Source organism: Triticum dicoccoides, chromosome 1B (assembly GCF_002162155.2).
Source record: "Triticum dicoccoides isolate Atlit2015 ecotype Zavitan chromosome 1B, WEW_v2.0, whole genome shotgun sequence".
Taxonomy (NCBI): domain Eukaryota; kingdom Viridiplantae; phylum Streptophyta; class Magnoliopsida; order Poales; family Poaceae; genus Triticum; species Triticum dicoccoides.
In genome coordinates this window covers 100,637,966-100,657,090 of record NC_041381.1, presented here as the reverse complement: position 1 = coordinate 100,657,090, position 19,125 = coordinate 100,637,966, and positions in this window count along the sequence as shown.

Below are 19,125 nucleotides of genomic sequence, written 5' to 3'. Positions count from 1 at the left end.
GAACTTAGTAAAAAATAAGCATGCGAGAAATCTATATTGAAATAAACAAAATATAGTTGGAGCAAGAGTTAAGCCGTATTGTCTCCGGGCGTGAGCATACGGAGCCACTTGTACGGGGATATGCGGCTATTAAGCATGTTTACGCCGGACTCGTCGAGCCGTGTCCGGGATAGTAGGGCTGGATTTGTGGGCGGCTGTCCAGGCAGCTGCACATTGCCCGTACTCTAGGGGTCAATTTATGTTCCCCTATAATGAAATGATGCCCTTTGGCAGCTGCACATTGCCCGTACTCTAGGGGTCAATTTGGAAGTTGTCGGGTGATCTGAACGTGACTTCTAACGTAAGGGAACCCATACTTGGGGTATCCGGGCCTGGCGTGACTCTTTGAAAGGAAGTGTTGCCAAGGTGGATTATAACTGGGTTTATCCCGAGTTTGCGGACTGTGTCCTAATATAACAGGTTCAAGTCACTGCCGCCGTCCATAAGGGCGTTTGTAAATTGGAGTCCGTTAATAATTGGATTTACGACCAAGGCAGTCTAGCCTGCGTTCTGGTCTCCTCTGGAGTAATCTTGACGACCGAAGGTGATTGGTTGTAACAACCAGTGGGGTTGCTCCTCTGGGGCTGGCCGTACGGCGCGTGTCTTCGTAGGTGCCGTTCTGCTCTTCCCTTTTGTCACATGAAGTAGATTTACTGTCTTGACTTCTTGTGGGAACTTCTTTTGTTCTCCGGTATTCTGCTTGTGGGGTGCATCGCCATCTCCGCTTGGTGTGTCGAGCCCCTTGTGTTCGGCGTTGAGTTTGGCGGACAGCTTAAAGAGCCAACAATCTCTGTAGGTATGGTTTGCAGGTCTCCCAGGAGTGCTATGGATTTGACATATTTTGTCCAAAATTTTGTTGAGGTTGGATAGCTCGTCCCTATTGTCTTTGGGGGGTGGCTTTTTCTGATTTTGCCGAGAGCTTTTGAATCCGGCATTTACTGCCATGCTCATCGGGCTGTTGTCCTTGATCCGGCGTGGTTCTTTGTTACGGCGCGGCTTCCCGTTCCCATCTCTGGGTTCTGACGTATTCGGGTCGCTGGTGCTGCTTCTTGCGAACCAGCCATCCTCTCCTGCACAAAAGCGGGTCATGAGGCTTGTTAACGCAACCATTGTTCGCGGTTTTTCTTGGCCGAGGTGTCTGGCGAGCCATTCGTCTTGGACGCTATGTTTGAAAGCTGCTAGGGCCTCTGCGTTTGGACAGTCGACTATCTGATTCTTTTTGATAAGGAATCTGTTCCAGAGCTTCCGGGCTGCTGATTTATATGACTCAGATCATCCGCATCCGGGGGCCGGACATAGGTCCGTTAAAAATTTGCCCGGAAAGCATCCTCAAGCACTTCCCAACTTCCCATGGTGTTTTCGGGAAGGCTTTTAAGCCAATGCCGGGCTGGCCCTTTGAGCTTAAGGGGCAAGTATTTTATGGCGTGGAGGTCATCTCCTCTGGCCATGTGTATGTGGAGGATATAGTCCCCGATCCAGACTCCAGGGTCTGTTGTTCTGTCGTATGCTTCTATGTTCACGGGCTTGAATCTGGCTGGAAATTCATGGCCCAGCACCTCATTGGTAAAACATAGGGGGTGTGCGGCACCCCTGTATTTAGGCGTGCCGCGATGTTCGGGTATGTTTTGCGTTGCATCGCTCACTAGAGCTTGCTTTCTTGGCCTATAGATGGATCTGGTTGGGCCAGTTTTTTGAGAAAACTCTTGGACGAATCGCGCGCCATATTGAGTGCGGCGTCCTTTGATGCGTGAGATTGATCGTAGGGTCGTCTATCCGACCTTGTGGCTTCTTTATTTTTTGACTGTGGGGGCTTTATGGCCTCTTCATCAAATTCCGGTAGTAGTTTCCGCTTCGGATAGCTCTTTGTGTGACGACTGTTGCCGTACTTGTGTGCAGTATTGAGTACTTTGCCCCATCTGATCCTGAGTGCGTCTTCTACTGTTTTGAGCTTCTGCTCTGCTTTTTCAGGCTACGTGAAGTGGCAACGAGATTTTGGTGGAGGTTCTGATGTTCAAGCAATTTGTCCGACATGAGGTCATCCAGGCTATTATCTTTCCCGGGGATTGGTTGTTCGGATTGTCCGCCCTGTTTGGACGGATGCTCGACGGCATGTTCGTCTTCCATTGATTCACCCTGCTCTATGGCCGGGTCTTTGTCGAGGTGGGGCTTGGCCTTGCCCTTACGCCGCCGCTTTGATTGTTTTTCGAGGGAGCGATCCCTAGCCGCATCCTTTTGATCCTTGTTGTCGTTTCTGTTAGGTGTGTCCACCATGTATACATCGTATGATGAGGTGGCTTTCCGGCGCCCTGTAGGTGCTGGTTCCTGATCGTCTCCTTTATCAGCGTCCATACCGTTGATATCTTCGGAGTCAAAATCGAGCATGTCGGTTAGATTGTCGACAGTGACTACCAAGTGGGTGGTGGGTGGGGTTCGAATTTCTTCATCGTCCGCATCCCAACCACCCCGACCGTAGTACGGCCGGGGTTCTCTCGACAAAGAGAGAGACTTTAGTGAATTTAGAATATCGCCAAAGGGCGAGTGCTGAAGGACGTCCGAGGCGGTGAACTCCGTGACCGAAGCCCAATCAGGCTCGATCGGAAGAGGTGCGGGATATACGGAGTCCGGAGCGGAGTCCAGCACCTTGGAGTCACGGGCCCTGCGAAGGACTAGGCTGGTATCCGGCTCTATCGCTGTAGAGGTTGCGGCTTCCGGGGCGGCGTCCAACCGTCCATCCCCGACTGGTGCAGTAGGATTCGAGCTAATGGTAGGAGCGGACACCGGAGCGACGCTCTGGGCGTTGTCCGGTGGCAGAGTTAAGTCATGCCCATCGTGACAGTGCGGCGTGCCCGGTTGTGGCTCGAATCCGTCGAAGATCAAGTCCCCGCGGATGTCGGCCGTGTAATTCAAGCTTCCAAACCTGACCTGATGGCCAGGGGCGTAGCTTTCGATCTGCTCCAGATGGCCAAACGAGTTGGCCCGCAGTGCGAAGCCGCCGAATACGAAGATCTGTCCGGGGAGAAAAGTCTCATCCCGGACCGCATCGCGATTGACGAGCGAAGAAGCCATCGGGCCTAAAGGCGACGACACAGAGGAACTCTCAATGAAAGCACCAATGTCGGTGTCAAAACCGACGGATCTCGGGTAGGGGGTCCCGAACTATGCGTCTAGGCGGATGGTAATAGGAGACAAGGGACACGATGTTTTTACCCAGGTTCGGGCCCTCTCGATGGAGGTAAAACCCTACTCCTGCTTGATTAATATTGATGATATGGGTAGTACAAGAGTAGATCTACCACGAGATCGGAGTGGCTAAACCCTAGAATCTAGCCTATGGTATGATTGTTGTTCGTCTTATGGACTAAAACTCTCCTGTTTATATAGACACCGGAGAGGGCTAGGGTTACACAGAGTCGGTTACAATGGGAGGAAATCTTCATATCGTATCACGAAGCTTGCCTTCCACGCCAAGGAAAGTCCCATCCGGACACGGGATGGAGTCTTCAATCTTGTATCTCCATAGTCCGGAAGTCCGGCCAAAGGACTTAGTCTGGCCATCCGGACATCCCTAATCCGGGACTCCCTCAGAAGGGATCATCTTTAAAATAAAACTTGCCTCAATTCTTTTCCTTAAGAAATAGTGGTCTTTTCAAAAATCGGAAACCTTTGCAAAATGACCTCACTAAACACTTCTCTGCCTAGGAAAGAACCCAAATTGTGTTGATCTACACAGACACACATTATTTGCTCTAACCTAGCCAACCTACTTAACCTAGCTTGTTCACCTAACGAACCTAATTAACCTACCTATTTAACCTAGTTAGTTGACCTACTTTACCTTGATAATTAACCCAATTAAACAAGTTAACGTAGCTAGTTCTCTGTCAAAAGCCCTAAATAAATTTTTACACTAACCTAGTTAATTAACCTAATTAAACTAGTTAACCTAACTAGTTATCTGTCAAAGCCCTAACTAAATTTTTGCACTAACCTAGATAATTAACCTAACTAGTTCTCTATCAAAGCCCTAACTAAATTTTTGCACTAACCTAGATAACTACCTAGTTAAACTAGTTAACCTAGCTAGTTGTCCTGGAAGTTGTCCTGGAATGCGGATTGCAGGTCCTCCCAGCAACTAATTGACTCTGCTGGCAAGCTGTTAAGCCAATGGCGAGCTGGTCCTTTAAGCTTGAGCGGGAGGTATTTGATGGCGTGTAGATCATCACCACGGGCCATGTGGATATGAAGGAGATAATCCTCGATCCATACCGCGGGATCAGTTGTGCCATCGTATGATTCGATGTTTACAGGCTTAAAACCCTCGAGGATTTGATGATCCATTACTTCGTCTGTGAAGCATAGTGGGTGTGCGGTGCCCCTGTACTGGGCTATATCGCGACGCAGCTCGGATGAGCTTGGTCTGTTGTATTCGGCCTGGCCGTATTTATCATAGCCGGTGTGACGGTTATCATCATGTGATGTGGGGCACCCACGCGATCTGTAGATCGATCTTGTTTGCCTTGCCTTATCCTCCAATATGTCTTGCAGGTCTGTTGCGTTTCCCCGTGCTCTGGTATTTCTAGAGCGGCGTCAGGGTGCGACTTGGATTGAGGGCCGTGGGGCCTCTCTGTCGCGGCCACGGGGTGGCCGATCGGGCGCATCGTACGCTGGTGATGTAGGTTTAGTTGCTTCCTCCTCTAGTTGGGGTAGCAGCCTGCGCTTTGGGTAACTTTTGGAGAGGCGTTCGAGTTTATACTCTTTGGCCACCAGGACTTCAGTCCATCTGTCGGCTAGCAGGTCTTGGTCAGCTCTAAGCTGCTGCTGTTTTTTCTTGAGGCCGCTTGCCGTGGCCATAAGCCTGCGTTTGAAACACTCTTATTCGACGGGATCCTCTGGCACGACGAATTCGTCGTCGTCGAGGCTTGCGTCGTCTTCGGAGGGAGGCATATAATTGTCGTCCTCGACCTCTCTATCAGCCGCTCTCTCACGAGGGCTGGCTCCTTCGCCCTCCTGCACTGAGTCCTGCTGGAGGGGGTTGTCTTTGGCACTGTCCAGGGTGTTGATGTCTCCGGTGCCGGATTCGCCGTTCTTTCTTTGGCGGGATTTAGAGTGGCGCCGCTGAGGTCGGCGCTTGGGTTGCTTCTTGGAGGGGTCGTCCTCCGCTTTTTCATCGCCAACCCCTGCTTTGGGGGTGTCCACCATGTATATGTCATATGATGAGGTGGCCTTCCAGTGCCCTATAGGTGCTGGTTCTTGGTCATCTCCTTCATCGGCGTCCATACCGTCGATATCTTCAGAGTCGGAGTCGAGCATGTCGGCTAGATCGTCGACAGTGGCTACAAAGTGGGTGGTGGGTGGGTTTCAAATTTCTTCGTCGTCCGCATCCCAACCATGCTGGCCATAGTCCGGCCAGGGCTCTCCTGACAAAGAGAGACTTTATGGAGTTCAGGATATCGCCAAAGGGCAAGTGCTGAAAGACATCCGCAGCAGTGAACTCCATGATCGGAGCCCAATCGGGTTCGATCGGAGGGGTGCGGAAGATTTGGAGTCCGGAACGGAGTCCGGCACCTCGGAGTCACGGGCCTTGCAAAGGACTAGGCTGGTATTCAGCTCCATCACCGTAGAGATTGCGGCTCCTGGGGCGGCGTCCAACCGTCCGTCCCTGGTTAGCGCAGAAGGCTCCGAGCTAATGGTCGGAGCGGACACCTGAGCGGCACTCTGGCCGCTGTCTAGTGGCAGAGCTAGATCATGCCCATCGAGACAGCACAACACGCTCGACCGTGGCCTGAGTCCGTCGAAGATCAAGTCCCCGTGGGTGTCGGCCGTGTAGTTTAAGCTTCCAAACCTGACCTGATGGCCAGGGGCGTAGCTTTCGATCTATCCAGATGGCCAAGCGAGTTGGCCTGCAGTGCGAAGCCACCGAAAACGAATATCTGCCCGGGGAGGAAAGTCTCACCCTGGACTGCGTCATGGTTGATGATCGAAGAAGCCATCGGGCCTAAAGGCGACGACACAGAGGAAATCTCAATGAAAGCACCAATGTCGGTGTCAAAACCGGAGGATCTCTGGTAGGGGTTCACGAACTGTGCGTCTAGGCGGATTGTAAGAGGAGACAAGGGACACGATGTTTTTACCCAGGTTCGGGCCCTCTCGGTGGAGGTAAACCCCTACTCCTGCTTGATTAATATTGATGGTATGGGTATTACAAGAGTTGATCTACCACGAGATCAGAGAGGCTAAACCCTAGAAGCTAGCCTATGGTATGATTGTTGTTCGTCCTATGGACTAAAACTCTCCGGTTTATATAGACACCGGAGAGGGCTAGGGTTACACCTAGTCGGTTACAATGGGAGGAGATCTTCATATCGTATCGCCAAGCTTGCCTTCCACGCCAAGGAAAGTCCCATCCGGACACGAGATGGAGTCTTCAATCTTGTATCTCCATAGTCCGGGAGTCCGGCCAAAGGTCTTAGTCCGGCCATCCGGACAACCCTAATCCGGGACTCCCTCAGAAAGGATCATCTTTAAAATAAAACTTGCCTCAGTTCTTTTCCTTAAGAAATAGTGGTCTTTTCAAAAATCAGAAACCTTTGCAAAATGACCTCACTAAACACTTCTCTGCCTAGGAAAGAACCCAAATTGTGTTGATCTACATAGACACACATTATTTGCTCTAACCTAGCCAACCTACTTAACCTAGTTTGTTCACCTAACGAACCTAATTAACCTACCTATTTAACCTAGTTAGTTAACCTATTTTACCTTGATAATTAACCCAATTAAACAAGTTAACGTAGCTAGTTCTCTGTCAAAGCCCTAAATAAATTTTTACACTAACCTAGTTAATTAACCTAATTAAACTAGTTAACCTAACTAGTTATCTGTCAAAGCCCTAACTAAATTTTTGCACTAACCTAGATAATTAACCTAACTAGTTCTCTGTCAAAGCCCTAACTAAATTTTTGCACTAACCTAGATAACTACCTAGTTAAACTAGTTAACCTAGCTAGCTGTCCTGGAAGTTGTCCTGGAATGCGGATTGCAGGTCCTCCCAGCAACTAATTGACTCTGCTGGCAAGCTGTTAAGCCAATGGCGAGCTGGTCCTTTAAGCTTGAGCGGGAGGTATTTGATGGCATGTAGATCATCACCACGGGCCATGTGGATATGAAGGAGATAATCCTCGATCCATACCGCGGGATCAGTTGTGCCATCGTATGATTCGATGTTTACGGGCTTAAAACCCTCGGGGATTTGATGATCCATTACTTCGTCCGTGAAGCATAGTGGGTGTGCGGCGCCCCTGTACTGGGCTATATAACGACACAGCCCGGATGAGCTTGGTCTGTTGTATTCGGCCTGGCCGTATTTATCATATCCGGTGTGACGGTTATCATCATGTGATGTGGGGCACCCACGCGATCTGTAGATCGATCTTGTTTGCCTTGCCTTATCCTCCAATATGTCTTGCAGGTCTGTTGCGTTTCCCCGTGCTCTAGTATTCTTAGAGCAGCGTCGGGGTGCGACTTGGATTGAGGGCCGTGGGGCCTCTCTGTCGCGGCCACGCGGTGGCCGATCGGGCGCATCGTACGCTGGTGATGTAGGTTTAGTTGCTTCCTCCTCTAGTTGGGGTAGCAGCCTGCGCTTTGGGTAACTTTTGGAGGGGCGTTCGAGTTTATACTCTTCGGCCGCCAGGACTTCAGTCCATCTGTCGGCTAGCAGGTCTTGGTCAGCTCTAAGTTGCTGTTGTTTTTTCTTGAGGCTGCTTGCCGTGGCCATAAGCCTGCGTTTGAAACACTCTTGTTCGACGGGATCCTCTGGCACGACGAATTCGTCATCGTCGAGGCTTGCCTCGTCTTTGGAGGGAGGCATATAATTGTCGTCCTCGACCTCTCTATCAGCCGCTCTGTCACGAGGGCTGGCTCCTTCGCCCTCCTGCGCTGAGTCCTGCTGGAGGGGGTTGTCTTCGGCACTGTCCAGGGTGTTGATGTCTCCGGTGCCGGATTCGCCGTTCTTTCTTTGGCGGGAATTAGAGCGGCGCCGCTGAGGTCGGCGCTTGGGTTGCTTCTTGGAGGGGTCGTCCTCCGCTTTTTCATCGCCATCCCCTGCTTTGGGGTGTTCACCATGTATATGTCATATGATGAGGTGGCCTTCCAGTGCCCTATAGGTACTGGTTCTTGGTCGTCTCCTTCATCGGTGTCCATACCGTCGATATCTTCAGAGTCGAAGTCGAGCATGTCAGTTAGATCGTCGATAGTGGCTACAAAGTGGGTGGTGGGTGGGTTTCGAATTTCTTCGTCGTCCGCATCCCAACCATGCTGGCCATAGTCCGGCCAGGGCTCTCCTGACAAAGAGAGAGACTTTAGGGAGTTCAGGATATCGCCAAAGGGCAAGTGCTGAAAGACATCCGCAGCGGTGAACTCCATGATCGGAGCCCAATCGGGTTCGATTGGAGGGGTGCGGAAGATTCGGAGTCAGGAACGGAGTCCGGCACCTCAGAGTCACGGGCCTTGCAAAGGACTAGGCTGGTATTCGGCTCCATCGCCATAGAGATTGCGGCTCCTGGGGCGGCGTCCAACCGTCCGTCCCTTGTTAGCGTAGTCGGCTCCGAGCTAATGGTCGGAGCGGACGCCTGAGCGGCACTCTGGCCGCTGTCCGGCGGCAGAGCTAGATCATGCCCATCGAGACAGCACGGCACGCTCAACCGTGGCTCGAGTCCGTCGAAGATCAAGTCCCCGTGGATGTCGGCCGTGTAGTTTAAGCTTCCAAACCTGACTTGATGGCCAGGGGCGTAGCTTTCGATCTGCTCCAGATGGCCAAGCGAGTTGGCCCGCAGTGCGAAGCCACCGAATACGAATATCTGTCCGGGGAGGAAAGTCTCACCCTGGACCGCGTCGTGGTTGATGATCGAAGAAGCCATCGGGCCTAAAGGCGACGACACAGAGGAAATCTCAATGAAAGCACCAATGTCGGTGTCAAAACCGGCGGATCTCGGGTAGGGGGTCACGAACTGTGCGTCTAGGCGGATTGTAACAGGAGACAAGGGACACGATGTTTTTACCCAGGGTCAGGCCCTCTCGGTGGAGGTAAAACCCTACTCCTTCTTGATTAATATTGATGGTATGGGTATTACAAGAGTTGATCTACCACGAGATCAGAGAGGCTAGACCCTAGAAGCTAGCCTATGGTATGATTGTTGTTCGTCCTACGGACTAAAACTCTCCGGTTTATATAGACACCGGAGAGGGCTAGGGTTACACATAGTCGGTTACAATGGGAGGAGATCTTCATATCGTATCGCCAAGCTTGCCTTCCACGCCAAGGAAAGTCCCATCCGGACACGGGATGGAGTCTTCAATCTTGTATGTCCATAGTCCGGGAGTCTGGCCAAAGGTCTTAGTCCGGCCATCCGGACACCCCTAATCCGGGACTCCCTCAGAAGGGATCATCTTTAAAATAAAACTTGCCTCAATTCTTTTCCTTAAGAAATAGTGGTCTTTTCAAAAATCAGAAACCTTTGCAAAATGACCTCACTAAACACTTCTCTGCCTAGGAAAGAACCCAAATTGTGTTGATCTACACAGACACACATTATTTACTCTAACCTAGCCAACCTACTTAACCTAGCTTGTTCACCTAACGAACCTAATTAACCTACCTATTTAACCGAGTTAGTTAACCTATTTTACCTTGATAATTAACCCAATTAAACAAGTTAACGTAGCTAGTTCTCTGTCAAAGCCCTAAATAAATTTTTACACTAACCTAGTTAATTAACCTAATTAAACTAGTTAACCTAACTAGTTATCTGTCAAAGCCCTAACTAAATTTTTGCACTAACCTAGATAATTAACCTAACTAGTTCTCTGTCAAAGCCCTAACTAAATTTTGCACTAACCTAGATAACTACCTAGTTAAACTAGTTAACCTAGCTAGTTGTCCTGGAAGTTGTCCTGGAATGCGGATTGCAGGTCCTCCCAGCAACTAATTGACTCTGCTGGCAAGCTGTTAAGCCAATGGCGAGCTGGTCCTTTAAGCTTGAGCGGGAGGTATTTGACGGCGTGTAGATCATCACCACGGGCCATGTGGATATGAAGGAGATAATCCTCGATCCATACCGCGGGATCAGTTGTGCCATCGTATAATTCGATGTTTACGGGCTTAAAACCCACGGGGATTTGATGATCCATTACTTCGTCCGTGAAGCATAGTGGGTGTGCGGCGCCCCTGTACTGTGCTATATCGCGACGCAGCTCGGATGAGCTTGGTCTGTTGTATTCGGCCTGGCCGTATTTATCATATCCGGTGTGACGGTTATCATCATGTGATGTGGGGCACCCACGCGATCTGTAGATCGATCTTGTTTGCCTTGCCTTATCCTCCAATATGTCTTGCAGGTCTGTTGCGTTTCCCCGTGCTCTGGTATTCTTAGAGCAGCGTCGGGGTGCGACTTGGATTGAGGGTCGTGGGGCCTCTCTGTCGCGGCCACGGGGTGGCCTATCGGGCGCATCGTACGCTGGTGATGTAGGTTTAGTTGCTTCCTCCTCTAGTTGGGGTAGCAGCCTGCGCTTTGGGTAACTTTTGGAGGGGCGTTTGAGTTTATACTCTTCGGCCGCCAGGACTTCAGTCCATCTGTCGGCTAGCAGGTCTTGGTCAGCTCTAAGCTGCTGCTGTTTTTTCTTGAGGCTGCTTGCCGTGGCCATAAGCCTGCGTTTGAAACACTCTTGTTCGACGGGATCCTCTGGCACGACGAATTCGTCGTCGTCGAGGCTTGCCTCGTCTTCGGTGGGAGGCATATAATTGTCGTCCTCGACCTCTCTGTCAGCCGCTCTCTCACGAGGGCTGGCTCCTTCGCCCTCCTGCGCTGAGTCCTGCTGGAGGGGGTTGTCTTCGGCACTGTCCAGGGTGTTGATGTCTTCGGTGCCGGATTCGCCGTTCTTTCTTTGGTGGGATTTAGAGCGGTGCCGCTGAGGTCGGCGCTTGGGTTGCTTCTTGGAGGGGTCGTCCTCCGCTTTTTCATCGCCATCCCCTGCTTTGGGGGTGTCCACCATGTATATGTCATATGATGAGGTGGCCTTCCAGTGCCCTATAGGTGCTGGTTCTTGGTCGTCTCCTTCATCGGCGTCCATACCGTCGATATCTTCAGAGTCGAAGTCGAGCATGTCGGTTAGATCGTCGACAGTGGCTACAAAGTGGGTGGTGGGTCGGTTTCGAATTTCTTCGTCGTCCGCATCCCAACCATGCTGGCCATAGTCCGGCGAGGGCTCTCCTGACAAAGAGAGAGACTTTAGGGAGGTCAGGATATCGCCAAAGGGCAAGTGCTGAAAGACATCCGCAGCGGTGAACTCCATGATCGGCGCCCAATCGGGTTCGATCGGAGGGGTGCGGAAGATTCGGAGTCCGGAACGGGGTCCGGCACCTCGGAGTCACGGGCCTTATAAAGGACTAGGCTGGTATTCGGCTCCATCGCCGTAGAGATTGCGGCTCCTGGGGCGGCGTCCAACCGTCCGTCCCTGGTTAGCGCAGTCGGCTCCGAGCTAATGGTCGGAGCGGACACCTGAGCGGCACTCTGGCCGCTGTCCGGCGGCAGAGCTAGATCATGCCCATCGAGACAGCACGGCACGCTCGACCGTGGCTCGACTCCGTCGAAGATCAAGTCCCCGTGGATGTCGGCCGTGTAGTTTAAGCTTCCAAACCGGACCTGATGGCCAGGGGCGTAGCTTTCGATCTGCTCCAGATGGCCAAGCGAGTTGGCCCGCAGTGCGAAGCCACCGAATACGAATATCTGTCCGGGGAGGAAAGTCTCACCCTGGACCGCGTCGTGGTTGATGATCGAAGAAGCCATCGGGCCTAAAGGCGACGACACAGAGGAAATCTCAATAAAAGCACCAATGTCGGTGTCAAAACCGGCGGATCTCGGGTAGGGGGTCACGAACTGTGCGTCTAGGCGGATTGTAACAGGAGACAAGGGACACGATGTTTTTACCCAGGTTCGGGCCCTCTCGGTGGAGGTAAAACCCTACTCCTGCTTGATTAATATTGATGGTATGGGTATTACAAGAGTTGATCTACCACGAGATCAGAGAGGCTAGACCCTAGAAGCTAGCCTATGGTATGATTGTTGTTCGTCCTACGGACTAAAACTCTCCGGTTTATATAGACACCGGAGAGGGCTAGGGTTACACATAGTCGGTTACAATGGGAGGAGATCTTCATATCGTATCGCCAAGCTTGCCTTCCACGCCAAGGAAAGTCCCATCCGGACACGGGATGGAGTCTTCAATCTTATATCTCCATAGTCCGGGAGTCCGGCCAAAGGTCTTAGTCCGGCCATCCGGACACCCCTAATCCGGGACTCCCTCAGAAGGGATCATCTTTAAAAAAAAACATGCCTCAATTCTTTTCCTTAAGAAATAGTGGTCTTTTCAAAAATCAGAAACCTTTGCAAAATGACCTCACTAAACACTTCTCTGCCTAGGAAAGAACCCAAATTGTGTTGATCTACACAGATACACATTATTTGCTCTAACCTTGCCAACCTACTTAACTTAGCTTGTTCACCTAACGAACCTAATTAACCTACCTATTTAACCTAGTTAGTTAACCTATTTTACCTTGATAATTAACCCAATTAAACAAGTTAACGTAGCTAGTTCTTTGTCAAAGCCCTAAATAAATTTTTACACTAACCTAGTTAATTAACCTAATTAAACTAGTTAACCTAACTAGTTATCTGTCAAAGCCCTAACTAAATTTTTGCACTAACCTAGATAATTAACCTAACTAGTTCTTTGTCAAAGCCCTAACTAAATTTTTGCACTAACCTAGATAACTACCTAGTTAAACTACTTAACCTAGCTAGTTGTCCGGGAAGTTGTCCTGGAATGCGGATTGCAGGTCCTCCCAGCAACTAATTGACTCTGCTGGCAAGCTATTAAGCCAATGGCGAGCTGGTCCTTTAAGCTTGAGCGGGAGGTATTTGACGGCGTGTAGATCATCACCACGGGCCATGTGGATATGAAGGAGATAATCCTCGATCCATACCGCGGGATCAGTTGTGCCATCGTATGATTCGATGTTTACGGGCTTAAAACCCTCGGGGATTTGATGATCCATTACTTCGTCCGTGAAGCATAGTGGGTGTGCGGCGCCCCTGTACTGGGCTATATCGCGACGCAGCTCGGATGAGCTTGGTCTGTTGTATTCGGCCTGGCCGTATTTATCATATCCGGTGTGACGGTTATCATCATGTGATGTGGGGCACCCACGCGATCTGTAGATCGATCTTGTTTGCCTTGCCATATCCTCCAATATGTCTTGCAGGTCTGTTGCGTTTCCCCGTGCTCTGGTATTCTTAGAGCGGCGTCGGGGTGCGACTTGGATTGAGGGCCGTGGGGCCTCTCTGTCGCGGCCACGGGGTGGCCGATCGGGCGCATCGTACGCTGGTGATGTAGGTTTAGTTGCTTCCTCCTCTAGTTGGGGTAGCAGCCTGCGCTTTGGGTAACTTTTGGAGGGGCGTTCGAGTTTATACTCTTCGGCCGCCAGGACTTCAGTCCATCTGTCGGCTAGCAGGTCTTGGTCAGCTCTAAGCTGCTGCTATTTTTTCTTGAGGCTGCTGGCCGTGGCCATAAGCCTGCGTTTGAAACACTCTTGTTCGATGGGATCCTCTGGCATGACGAATTCGTCGTCGTCGAGGCTTGCCTCGTCTTCGGAGGGAGGCATATAATTGTCGTCCTTGACCTCTCTGTCAGTCGCTCTCTCATGAGGGCTGGCTCCTTCGCCCTCCTGCGCTGAGTCCTGCTGGAGGGGGTTGTCTTCGGCACTGTCCAGGGTGTTGATGTCTCCGGTGCCGGATTCGCCGTTCTTTCTTTGGCGGGATTTAGAGCGGCGCCGCTGACGTTGGCGCTTGGGTTGCTTCTTGGAGGGGTCGTCCTCCGCTTTTTCATCGCCATCCCCTGCTTTGGGGGTGTCCACCATGTATATGTCATATGATGAGGTGGCCTTCCAGTGCCCTATAGGTGCTGGTTCTTGGTCGTCTCCTTCATCGGCGTCCATACCGTCGATATCTTCAGAGTCCAAGTCGAGCATGTCGGTTAGATCGTCGACAGTGGCTACAAAGTGGGTGGTGGGTGGGTTTCGAATTTCTTCGTCGTCCGCATCCCAACCATGCTGGCCATAGTCCGGCCAGGGCTCTCCTGACAAAGAGAGAGACTTTAGGGAGTTCAGGATATCACCAAAGGGCAAGTGCTGAAAGACATCCGCAGCGGTGAACTCCATGATCGGAGCCCAATCGGGTTCGATCGGAGGGCTGCGGAAGATTCGGAGTCCGGAACGGAGTCCGGCACCTCGAAGTCACGGGCCTTATAAAGGACTAGGCTGGTATTCGGCTCCATCGCCGTAGAGATTGCGGCTCCTGGGGCGGCGTCCAACCGTCCGTCCCTGGTTAGCGCAGTCGGCTCCGAGCTAATGGTCGGAGCGGACACCTGAGCGGCACTCTGGCCGCTGTCCGTCGGCAGAGCTAGATCATGCCCATCGAGACAGCACGGCACGCTCGACCGTGGCTCGAGTCCGTCGAAGATCAAGTCCCCGTGGATGTCGGCCGTGTAGTTTAAGCTTCCAAACCTGACCTGATGGCCAGGGGCATAGCTTTCGATCTGCTCCAGATGGCCAAGCAAGTTGGCCCGCAGTGCGAAGCCACCGAATACGAATATCTATTCGGGGAGGAAAGTCTCACCCTGGACCGCGTTGTGGTTGATGATCGAAGAAGCCATCAGGCCTAAAGGCGACGACACAGAGGAAATCTCAATGAAAGCACCAATGTCGGTGTCAAAACCGGCGGATCTCGGGTAGGGGGTCACGAACTGTGCGTCTAGGCGGATTGTAACAGGAGACAAGGGACACGATGTTTTTACCCAGGTTCGGGCCCTCTCGGTGGAGGTAAAACCCTACTCCTGCTTGATTAATATTGATGGTATGGGTATTACAAGAGTTGATCTACCACGAGATCAGAGAGGCTAAACCCTAGAAGCTAGCCTATGGTATGATTGTTGTTCGTCCTACGGACTAAAACTCTCCGGTTTATATAGACACCGGAGAGGGCTAGGGTTACACATAGTCGGTTACAATGGGAGGAGATCTTCATATCGTATCACCAAGCTTGCCTTCCACGCCATGGAAAGTCCCATCCGGACACGGGATGGAGTCTTCAATCTTGTATCTCCATAGTCCGGGAGTCCGGCCAAAGGTCTTAGTCCGGCCATCCGGACACCCCTAATCCGGGACTCCCTCAGAAGGGATCATCTTTAAAATAAAACTTGCCTCAATTCTTTTCCTTAAGAAATAGTGGTCTTTTCAAAAATCAGAAACCTTTGCAAAATGACCTCACTAAACACTTCTCTGCCTAGGAAAGAACCCAAATTGTGTTGATCTACATAGACACACATTATTTGCTCTAACCTAGCCAACCTACTTAACCTAGCTTGTTCACCTAACGAACCTAATTGACCTACCTATTTAACCTAGTTATTTAACCTATTTTACCTTGATAATTAACCCAATTAAACAAGTTAACGTAGCTAGTTCTCTGTCAAAGCCCTAAATAAATTTTTACACTAACCTAGTTAATTAACCTAATTAAACTAGTTAACCTAACTAGTTATCTGTCAAATCCGTAACTAAATTTTTGCACTAACCTAGATAATTAACCTAACTAGTTCTCTGTCAAAGCCCTAACTAAATTTTTGCACTAACCTAGATAACTACCTATTTAAACTAGTTAACCTAGCTAGCTGTCCTGGAAGTTGTCCTGGAATGCGGATTGCGGGTCCTCCCAGCAACTAATTGACTCTGCTGGCAAGCTGTTAAGCCAATGGCGAGCTGGTCCTTTAAGCTTGAGCGGGAGGTATTTGACGGCGTGTAGATCATCACCACGGGCCATGTGGATATGAAGGAGATAATCCTCGATCCATACCGCGGGATCAGTTGTGCCATCGTATGATTCGATGTTTACGGGCTTAAAACCCTCGGGGATTTGATGATCCATTACTTCGTCCGTGAAGCATAGTGGGTGTGCGGCGCCCCTGTACTGGGCTATATCGCGACGCAGCTCGGATGAGCTTGGTCTGTTGTATTCGGCCTGGCCGTATTTATCATATCCGGTGTGACGGTTATCATCATGTGATGTGGGGCACCCACGCGATCTGTAGATCGATCTTGTTTGCCTTGCCTTATCCTCCAATATGTCTTGCAGGTCTATTGCGTTTCCCCGTGCTCTGGTATTCTTAGAGCGGCGTCGGGGTGCGACTTGGATTGAGGGCCGTGGGGCCTCTCTGTCGCGGCCACGGGGTGGCCGATCGGGCACATCGTACGCTGGTGATGTAGGTTTAGTTGCTTCCTCCTCTAGTTGGGGTAGCAGCCTGCGCTTTCGGTAACTTTTGGAGGGGCGTTCGAGTTAATACTCTTCGGCCGCCAGGACTTCAGTCCATCTGTCGGCTAGCAGGTCTTGGTCAGCTCTAAGCTGCTGCTGTTTTTTCTTGAGGCTGCTTGCCGTGGCCATAAGCCTGCGTTTGAAACACTCTTGTTCGACGGGATCCTCTGGCACGACGAATTCGTCGTCGTCGAGGCTTGCCTCGTCTTCGGAGGGAGGCATATAATTGTTGTCCTCGACCTCTCTGTCAGCCGCTCTCTCACGAGGGCTGGCTCCTTCGCCCTCCTGCGCTGAGTCCTGCTGGAGGGGGTTGCCTTTGGCACTGTCCAGGGTGTTGATGTCTCCGGTGCCGGATTCGCCGTTCTTTCTTTGGCGGGATTTAGAGCGGCGCCGCTGAGGTCGGCGCTTGGGTTGCTTCTTGGAGGGGTCGTCCTCCGCTTTTTCATCGCCATCCCCTGCTTTGGGGGTGTCCACCATGTATATGTCATATGATGAGGTGGCCTTCCAGTGCCCTATAGGTGATGGTTCTTGGTCGTCTCCTTCATCGGCGTCCATACCGTCGATATCTTGAGAGTCGAAGTCGAGCATGTCAGTTAGATCGTCGACAGTGGCTACAAAGTGGGTGGTGGGTGGGTTTCGAATTTCTTCGTCGTCCGCATCCCAACCATGCTGGCCATAGTCCGGCCAGGGTTCTCCTGACAAAGAGAGAGACTTTAGGGAGTTCAGGATATCCCCAAAGGGCAAGTGCTGAAAGACATCCGCAGCGGTGAACTCCATGATCGGAGCCCAATCGGGTTCGATCGGAGGGGTGCGGAAGATTCGGAGTCCGGAACGGAGTCCGGCACCTCGGAGTCACGGGCCTTGCAAAGGACTAGGCTGGTATTCGGCTCCATCGCCGTAGAGATTGCGGCTCCTGGGGCGGCATCCAACCGTCCGTCCCTGGTTAGCGCAGTCGGCTCCGAGCTAATGGTCGGAGCGGACACCTGAGCAGCACTCTGGCCGCTGTCCGGCGACAGAGCTAGATGATGCCCATCGAGACAGCATGGCACGCTCGACCGTGGCTCGAGTCCGTCGAAGAACAAGTCCCCGTGGATGTCGGCCGTGTAGTTTAAGCTTCCAAACCTGACCTGATGGCCAGGGGCGTAGCTTTCAATCTGCTCCAGATGGCCAAGCGAGTTGGCCCGCAGTGCGAAGCCACCGAATACGAATATCTATCCAGGGAGGAAACTCTCACCCTGGACCGCGTCGTGGTTGATGATCGAAGAAGCCATCGGGCCTAAAGGCGACGACATAGAGGAAATCTCAATGAAAGCACCAATGTCGGTGTCAAAACCGGCGGATCTCGGGTAGGGGGTCACGAACTGTGCGTCTAGGCGGATTGTAACAGGAGACAAGGGACACGATGTTTTTACCCAGGTTCGGGCCCTCTCGGTGGAGGTAAAACCCTACTCCTGCTTGATTAATATTGATGGTATGGGTATTACAAGAGTTGATCTACCACGAGATCAGAGAGGCTAAACCCTAGAAGCTAGCCTATGGTATGATTGTTGTTCGTCCTACGGACTAAAACTCTCCGGTTTATATAGACACCGGAGAGGGCTAGGGTTACACATAGTCGGTTACAATGGGAGGAGATCTTCATATCGTATCGCCAAGCTTGCCTTCCACGCCAAGGAAAGTCCTATCCGGACACGGGACGGAGTCTTCAATCTTGTATCTTCATAGTCCGGGAGTCCGGCCAAAGGTCATAGTCCGGCCATCCGGACACCCTCTAATCCAGGACTCCCTCAGTAGCCCCTGAACCAGGCTTCAATGACGACGTGTCCGGCGCGCAAGTTGTCTTCGGTATTGCAAGGCGGGTTCCTCCTCCGAATACTTCATAGAAGATGCTGAACACAAGGATAGTGTCCGGCTCTGCAAATATAAGTTCCACAAACCGCCGTAGAGAGAATAATTTCTACAAAAATCTAATCTGCTGACGTATTCCGCAGCGTGACATCACGCCATGGCCCAGCCTTTATTCGAATCATTTTATGGTTCCACCTCAGCATGTTTAGCGAGGCGGTTTCCTTGGCACATCTTGTCAAAGCAGAGATTGTGTCCCCTTATTCCGGGATTCTTATCAATACGGGCGGGGGTAACCCAACCGCGCCATTAACCGCGACGCTTGGGAGATAAGCGAGTTTTATTATGCCGGTGGGGGCTCACAGTTTCGGCCACCCATATAAGGGGATAAGGATCTACCATTTCCATTTACGCCTTCTTCCTCCTTTGATTATCCGTCCTTGCGCGCTCGAGCTCCAACGCCCAAGCCCGCACTTCCCACCTCAACCTTCTCCAATCATGTCCGGAGCGGGAGGTAGATGGATGGCCTCCTCCGTCACGGAGGGGCAAATCAAAAAGTTGAGGACGGCCGGATACTTGTCTGACGACATCGCGCACCGGCTTCCAGATGCGGGGCAACTCATCCCCACCCCCAGGCCCCATGAGAGGGTTGTTTTTCTCCCTCATTTCCTCTGCGGAGTGGGTTTTCCTCTTCACCCGTTCGTCCGGGGGCTCATGTTCTACTACGGCCTGGACTTCCACGATCTGGCCCCGAACTTTATCCTCAACATCTCGTCGTTCATCATCGTGTGCGAGGCCTTCCTCTGCATCCATCCCCACT